Source organism: Chiloscyllium plagiosum, unplaced genomic scaffold (assembly GCF_037043375.1).
Source record: "Chiloscyllium plagiosum isolate Xiang-an unplaced genomic scaffold, Cpla_swu_hap1 HiC_scaffold_5, whole genome shotgun sequence".
Taxonomy (NCBI): Eukaryota; Metazoa; Chordata; class Chondrichthyes; order Orectolobiformes; family Hemiscylliidae; genus Chiloscyllium; species Chiloscyllium plagiosum.
The window spans coordinates 95,165,567-95,173,683 of record NW_028270143.1 but is presented as its reverse complement, the minus strand read 5'-3'; positions in this window follow the sequence as shown (position 1 = coordinate 95,173,683).

Genomic DNA, 8,117 nt, shown 5'->3' with positions numbered 1-8,117 from the left:
AGAAACTCCAGTGGGAAGATTTTTGGACCAGTAAAGTAATCCAACAATCTTTCCATTCTCAAATCCAGCCCTGCACAGAATCAAATGAATGCAATTATTGGCATGCCTGTATATTTAAGGCATTTGGCATAAGAAAAAACAAACAAGAAGCAATGGTGAATGTCAGATCTGTGAAATAACATCAGGAAAGGAGGTGTAACATTTGTTCGTGCATCTGCAGCAAAAATGTAAAGTCTCCAGAGAACAAAGAACATTGCAACTGGAGACTAAGATTTTCTCAGCAGTTGGTCTTTAAAAGTCTGGAGCCATGTGGAGGCCTGGAGCCATGAAGAAGGCCAGAAACTATGGGAGAGGACAAGAACGGTGGGGGAGGCATGGAGCTATGGGGCAATCTAGTTCCATGATCTGTCACCATAAAAGTGACAACACAGAACTTTCATGCATCGGGTTCTTTTCAGGGAGTAACTGAGGCAAATATCTGCCAGTTGCCTGAGCACAGTTACATAGCACATATCATTAGCACAAGAGTAGAAAGGGTCAGTACATTTAACATTAATCTTGTCCCTGATTAAAAATCTATAGTTCTGCCTTCTCTTACTCCCACCAATTATCATAACAAAAGAATGCTAAACAATAACACAGAGAACCACCATTTGTAGTGCCCCAGTGCCAATATTTACATGTGAACCTATCTATTGTTCCTGCTATGTCATCCGAATCCTTTTCCCACTGTGCCTACTTCTGTAACCAGTGGTTAGGTTAAGATGCAGTAAAAGGATATAGCAGCAAGGCAGGCAATGAGATTACGACTGATTCTTAGGTGAAGGTAAATGGTCACAGATCGATGGAGCAAAGCAACCTGCTTTCTTGCAGCAATTTATGTGTAAGTAGATATTTGTGCTGTTTGAATTTGTATCCTTAAGCATTTTGCATAAATCCTTAGGAGATAAGCAGGGCTACAGACAACAAGTAGCAAACGTCTTGCACTGTGTGCCTGCAAGTAAAACAACAGACCAGAGATTCATTCCTATCTTCTTTTTTGATCAGATTGTTAACTTCTGTAAGGTGTTGAAGCCATGTTCTTTGTATTGTTGTTGCCAAATTGATAGGCTTGCCAATCTTGTCAAGCTGTCTTGTCTCTCCGTTTTATTTGTCTTTCTCCTGAACAATGGATATAGAAATTATCACCTTGTTTCAACCGCTTGCAGTAGATACTCTCAGATTTTACTATTGAAATAACATGCAGAGTCCAGTCTGAGGGTCATTCACAGCAGCAAATAAAACTTTTGATGGTACAGTCATGAAAATCGTGACAGGAATTCAGAAACAAAAACTCTTTCAAAGCTTGAAAAATCCACACAAGTAAGCAAACTTAGACAAGGCCTTTAAACCTTGACACTGCTGCTAATTGCCTGCAATTTAGCAGGCAGCACACCCAGAAGGTCTGGCTTCACCATTTGGAAACTGTTAGAAGGTTTTCAGTGAAATATATTAGAAATTCACCTCACACTTTTTCTGCAGTACTACTATTTCCCAAAATACCTGTAATTAGTGTACAGGAGCTAAAAATGTTTAAAACAAGGAGCATTAGCTAAATAAAAATCATTAAACACCCAATATTTCTGATATGATATCCTAGTCAATGTAATATACATGTAGAAGGACATAGCATTAATCATGAAATAACTCCAAGAAGGCCGGTATCCTGTCACCAAGTCAGCCTTTACTTACACATATACAGTACAGAGCTGGCTCCTAAATTGAACAGAACTCCTGACAGTCCTATTTATATCTGTCAGACTCCAGATTAACTGTCCCAATCAGAGAACTCATGTTCAGTTAGATTCACCCGGCTAACCTCAGTACAATTACTACATCCCTCCCCCTCTAAATCCTGGAATGTAGGCCCGTTCTTCTTGCTATGGCTCCTCGTGGGGCATTTTCGTACCAGCTCCAGTTCCTCGTGTACCAGACCATAGCCTGCCTCTTGCACCTGGAGCATCACAGTCGAAATTCGTGTTCAGGTTATAACAGTGTCAAGGCTAAAACATTTCCCATGTCCATCTCATCCTCAGAAGTTTCTTCAACATTAGGTGGAGCAGGAGAACCCACAGGTTCTGACAGCCTTGCTGGATGTTCTGAGGAGTCAGCTATGTTTTGCTCCTGCCCTGTTTGTGAGGTTGCAGCTTTCATGTGGTCCGCATGCTTCTTCAGGACTGCCTCTCCTCCCTAACCTCACATTGACCATGCCTCTTACCCATGAAGGGCCATTGCCATGGTTTTGACACCAAACGTTGTCCATGGAGTAAATTGCCTCTCTCACTTCATGGAGTCTTGTGTCCAGTATTGATGTTCCTGATGCCATGTCACCCCTCAATCTTCGTCCCTGTGTTTGATGAAGTAATTTTATGCATATCCAACCTCTTTGAATGGGCATCCACAATGATTAAAAATATAGACCGCATGAAAAGATTCTGGATTAGTGGTGCTGGAAGAGCACAGCACTTCAGGCAGCACCAAGGAGCTTCAAAATCGACGTTTCGGGCAAAAACCCTTCATCAGGAATAAAGGCAGTGAGCCTGAAGCATGGAGAGATAAGCTAGAGGAGGGTGGGGGTGGGGAGAAAGTAGCATAGAATACAATGGGTGAGTGGGGGAGCGGATGAAGGTGATAGGTCAGGGAGGAGAGGGTGGAGTGGATAGGTGGAAAAGGAGATAGGCAGGTAGGACAAGTCCGGAAAAGTCAAGGGGATAGTGCTGAGCTGGAGGTTTGGAACTAGGGTGAGGTGGGGGAAGGGGAAATGAGGAAACTGTTGAAGTCCACATTGATGCCCTGGGGTTGAAGTGTTCTGAGGCGGAAGATGAGGCGTTCTTCCTCCAGGCGTCTGGTGGTGAGGGAGCAGCGGTGAAGGAGGCCCAGGACCTCCATGTCCTCGGCAGAGTGGGAGGGGGAGTTGAAATGTTGGGCCATGGGGCGGTGTGGTTGATTGGTGCGGGGTCCCGGAGATGTTCCTTAAAGCGCTCTGCTAGGAGGCGCCCAGTCTCCCCAATGTAGAGGAGACCGCATCGGGAGCAACGGGTACAATAAATGATATTAGTGGATGTGCAAGTAAAACTTTGATGGATGTGGAAGGCTCCTTTAGGGCCTTGGATAGAGGTGAGGGAGGAGGTGTGGGCGCAGGTTTTACAGTTCCTGCGGTGGCAGGGGAAAGTGCCAGGATGGGAGGGTGGGTTGTAGGGGGGCGTGGGCCTGACCAGGTAGTCACGGAGGGAATGGTCTTTGCGGAAGGCGGAAAGGGGTGGGGAGGGAAATATATCCCTGGTGGTGGGGTCTGTTTGGAGGTGGCGGAAATGTCGGCGGATGATTTGGTTTATGCGAAGGTTGGTAGGGTGGAAGGTGAGCACCAGGGGCATTCTGTCCTTGTTACGGTTAGAGGGGTGGGGTCTGAGGGCGGAGGTGCGGGATGTAGACGAGATGCGTTGGAAGGCATCTTTAACCACGTGGGAAGGGAAATTGCAGTCTCTAAAGAAGGAGGCCATCTGGTGTGTTCTGTGGTGGAACTGGTCCTCCTGGGAGCAGATACAGCAGAGGCGGAGGAATTGGGAATACGGGATTGCTGTGTAACCGAGTCCATGGTTTACCCGGCATTCCCACAATTGTGAGACAGCTGTTGACGGTAACTTTTGTCCTTGTTGACACTCTGGACACTGTCCACCAATGCGACTATGTCTGTATCGAACCCTGGCCACCCGACATAACTTGTCGTCAACATCTTCATTTTTGGAACCCCTGGATGACCCTGATGGAATTACAAAGAACAAAAGAACAAAGAAAATTTACAGCCCAGGAACAGGCCCTTTGGCCCTCCAAGCCTGAGCCGATCCAAATGTACTGTCTAAACCTGTCGGTCAATTCCTAAGCATCTGTATCTCTCTGCTTCCCACATACTCGTGCATCTGTCCAGATGCATCTTAAATGAATCTACCGTGCCTTCCTCTAACCACCTCTGCTGGCGACGCATTCCAAATGCCCACCAGCCTCTGTGTGAAGTACTTGCCGCGTGTATCCCCCATAAATTTTCCACCTCTCACTTTGAAAGCGTGACCTCTCATTATTGAATCCTTCATCCTGGGAAAAAGCTTGTCTCTATCCACCCTGTCTATACCCTTCATGATTTTGTAAACCTCAATCAGGTCCCTCTCAATCTCCATTTTTCTAGTGAAAATAAACCTAACCTACTCAACCTCTCTTCATAGCTAGCACCTTCTATACCAGGCAACATCCTCGTAAACCTTCTCTGCACCCTCTCCAAGGCATCCACATCCTTTTGGTAATGTGGCGACCAGAACTGTACACAGTATTCTAAATGTCTTGCACAATTTTAACATGGCTTGCCAGCTCTTATACTCCATCCAATGAAGGCAAACATACTATATGCCTTCTTGACCACTCTATCCATCTTGTGAAGCAACCTTCAGGGTACAATGGAGCTGCACTCCCAGGTCTCTCTGCCCATCAACTTTTCCCAAGGCTCTTCCTTGTATAATTTGCTCTCGAATTAGACTTGTCTAAATGCATTACCTCACATTTGTCTGGATTGAAAGCCATCTGCCATTTTTCTGCCCAACTCTCCAGTCTATCTACATCCTCCTGTATTCTCTGACAGTCCCTTATGCTTTCTGCCATTCCACCAATCTTTGTGTCATCTGCAAACTTGTTGATCATACCAACAGTGCCCTCTTCTAGATCATTTATGTAGATTACAAACAACAGTGGCCCCAATACTGACCCCTGTGGAACACCACTGGTCACCTTTCTCCATTTCGAGAAACTCCCTTCAACTACTACTCTCTGTCTCCTGCTGCTCAACCAGTTCTTTATCCACCTAGTTAGAACACCCTGCACACCATGTGACTTCACTTTCTCCATTAGTCTACAATGGGGAACATTATCAAACGCCTTACTAAAGTCCATATGACATCAACAGCCCTTCCTTCATTGAACAACTTGGTCACTTCCTCGAAGAACTCTATTAAGTTGGTAAGGCATGATCTCCCCTGCACAAAACTATTTTGCCTATCACAGATAGGATCTATTTATATTTAGAAAAGAATGAGCTTATCTCTCAGGACCCTCTCCAGCAACTTCCCCACCACCAACGTCAGGCTCACTGGTCTGTAGTTACCTGGAATATTCCTACTACCCTTCTTGTACAGGGGACAACATGAGCAACCTTCCAGTCCTCCAACACCTCGCCTGTATTTAAGGATTTAAGAATTAAGTCAATATCTGGCAGTGCACTTTGCTTGGGTCACTCATTCTTGCACTCAATAATAATATGTCATCCTCTATGGTGATCTATTCTCGCCAAATCTAGAAGCAATTCTGGTTGTAAAGGCCCTTTTGTTTCCTCCATCGCCACCAGATGTTTTAGTTTTCTCAGGACAGGATCTTTTTGTGTTCACAGTCTGATATTGGCAACAGTGATCAGAAGTGTGTCCAGAAAGTTTAAAACGAGAATAGACTCTTCCAGTAGTGGTACCACTGGTGGTATATCGACCTGAATTCAACCTGAAGCTATGGGCATTCTGGCCCTGTTGTCTTTAAGTAGTCCTAGCAAGGGTTTGTGGTCCATTATTATTACAAATGTTGTCCATAAAGGTATTGGTGGAACCAGCTCACACCAAAGATAACCGTCAAACCATCCTTCTCTATCTGGGCATATCTACATTCAGCATCAGCCAAAGTCCAAGAAGCATGTGCTATCGGGCCTTCCTCGCCATTGGGCCACAAATGAGCCAACACTATCACGATACCATATGGAGAGGCACAGCATATCAGCACCACGTCGTGCTTGGGATCATAATGTGCAACACCTTAAATGACAATAGCCACTTCTTTATTTCCCAAAAGGCTACATCTTGGGCCATTTCCAAGACTGACCGTTCTTCAATAGTGAATGTAAGGGTACCAGGCTGGAGGCCAGCTTAGGTGTGCAGTTTCCATTAAAATTCACCAAACAAAAAGACCTAAACTCTGGTACAGATATGGGAAGCAGGGAGACCTTTGATTGCCTCAATTTATCTTCCAATGGGTGTAACCCGCTCTTATCAACTCTGTAGGCAAAGTAGGTCACTGGGGGTACCTGGAGCAGACAGTTTGCCCTCCAAAGGTAAACACCTTCCTTGGAGAAATGATTAAGAACTATACTCAATGTCTTGAAATACTCTTGGCACTGCTGTTTATTATTTTTTCTTTTCTTTTTAGTAGTGCTTATTTTTTCCCCACATCACCTATGGTTGAGTATGTAGTGACTCAGTAAAAAACACACCACTTTATAAGAAGACAATCCTGTTTATATCTGTCAGCCAGGGCTTCCTGATTCGACTGGATTAACAGTCACTATCAGGAAACTCGTATTCTCTGATATCCACCTGGCTGACCTCATTACAGTCATAGAGTCATAGAGATGTACAGCATGGAAATAGACCCTGCGGTCCAACCCGTCCATGCCGACCAGATATCCCAACCCAATCTAGTCCCACCTGCCAGCACCCGGCCCATATCCCTCCAAACCCTTCCTATTCATATACCCATCCAAATGCTTCTCAAATGTTGCAATTGTACCAGCCTCCACCACATCCTCTGGCAGCTCATTCCATACACGTACCACCCTCTGCGTGAAAAAGTTGCCCCTTTGGTCTCTTTTATATCTTTCCCCTCTCACCTAAACCTATGCCCTCTATTCTGGACTTCCCGACCCGAGGGAAAAGACTTTGTCTATTTATCCTATCCATGCCCCTCATAATTTTGTAAACTTCAGCCTCCGGCACTCCAGGGAAAACAGCCCCAACCTGTTCAACCTCTCCCTGTAGCTCAGATCCTCCAACCCTGGCAACATCCTTGTGAATCTTTTCTGAACCCTTTCACTATAAGCAATTCCATTTTCTTTCCATTGAGCAGGATTTATTTTGAGTGACAATTAATAATAGCATAATCTGAATAGTTGAACTTAAGTTTTTCTTAAGCCATATATATAGTCCTTAAAAAAATTGAAGAAACATCCTAAGCGTTGCTGCTTCATTTTGTTTTACAATTTACAGTGCTTAACTGTTTTACAGAAGAGAGTGGTGCAATTCTTGGAAAAGGAATTGTTTCAAAAATATTTTGAGTCTTGTCTGAAAAGCACTTTAATCTTGTGTTTATGCCTGTTGTACCACTAAGGCCTCTCATTCTCAACTTATCCCCTCTGCCTGACGTGAGGTGGCTCTCAGGTTAAACCACCACCAGTTGTCTCTATTGAAAGAGCAGCCCCATCATCTTGTAAAACTGTGGTGTCTTAACCTTTACATTATGTTATCCCAGTATTCAGTAGTTGTTACATGTGAGCCTGGCAGAGTTTCAGCCATTCCTAATATGGTACTTATGGACTTTGTGAATATGACACTAATATCACAGCCACTAAACAAAATCTTCCAGTTTATCTGTTTCTATGACATGGTTTAGGACAGTGCTTTTGTAGGACAGAGTTTGTAATTAAGTCAAAAAAAGTATTGTGGAGCATTGAGATGCTGGATTTATTTTGGAATTCGACAGAGCTTGTTAATTAAAAGTGAAACACAATTATTAAACACAGCCATCTTCACTGATGCTACTGTGGATTGCTCATCTTTAAATGATTAATCAATAGTGTATACAATTGAATAATGACGCTCATAGTTTTGTCCCTACCACTGAAGTACTTTATGAAGTTCTGGGAAAAGAAAGTTACATTCGTAGAAAACTAGTAGTAAATCAACCAAAGAATTGACATTTTGCTTGTGATGCTTAGTGATTTCCAAATGTCAGGAATGTCTACCTTAATGCAGTTCATTCAGGGAAATTTAAACAGTAACAATCCAATACATTTGAAATATCATTAAAAAGAGCCATGTCAGCTAGCCTGTACCTCAAGTGAATGAAACCAAACTGTTAACTTGTAAAAGATGCCTATTGATTTAAAGGAACTGCTTGGTTTCAAGGATGGAAAAACACTACAGTTCTACGTGAAACCAACAATCGACTGTACCACCTAAATATTTACAATACATAGACAACTGATAGTTCCCAGAAGTCCA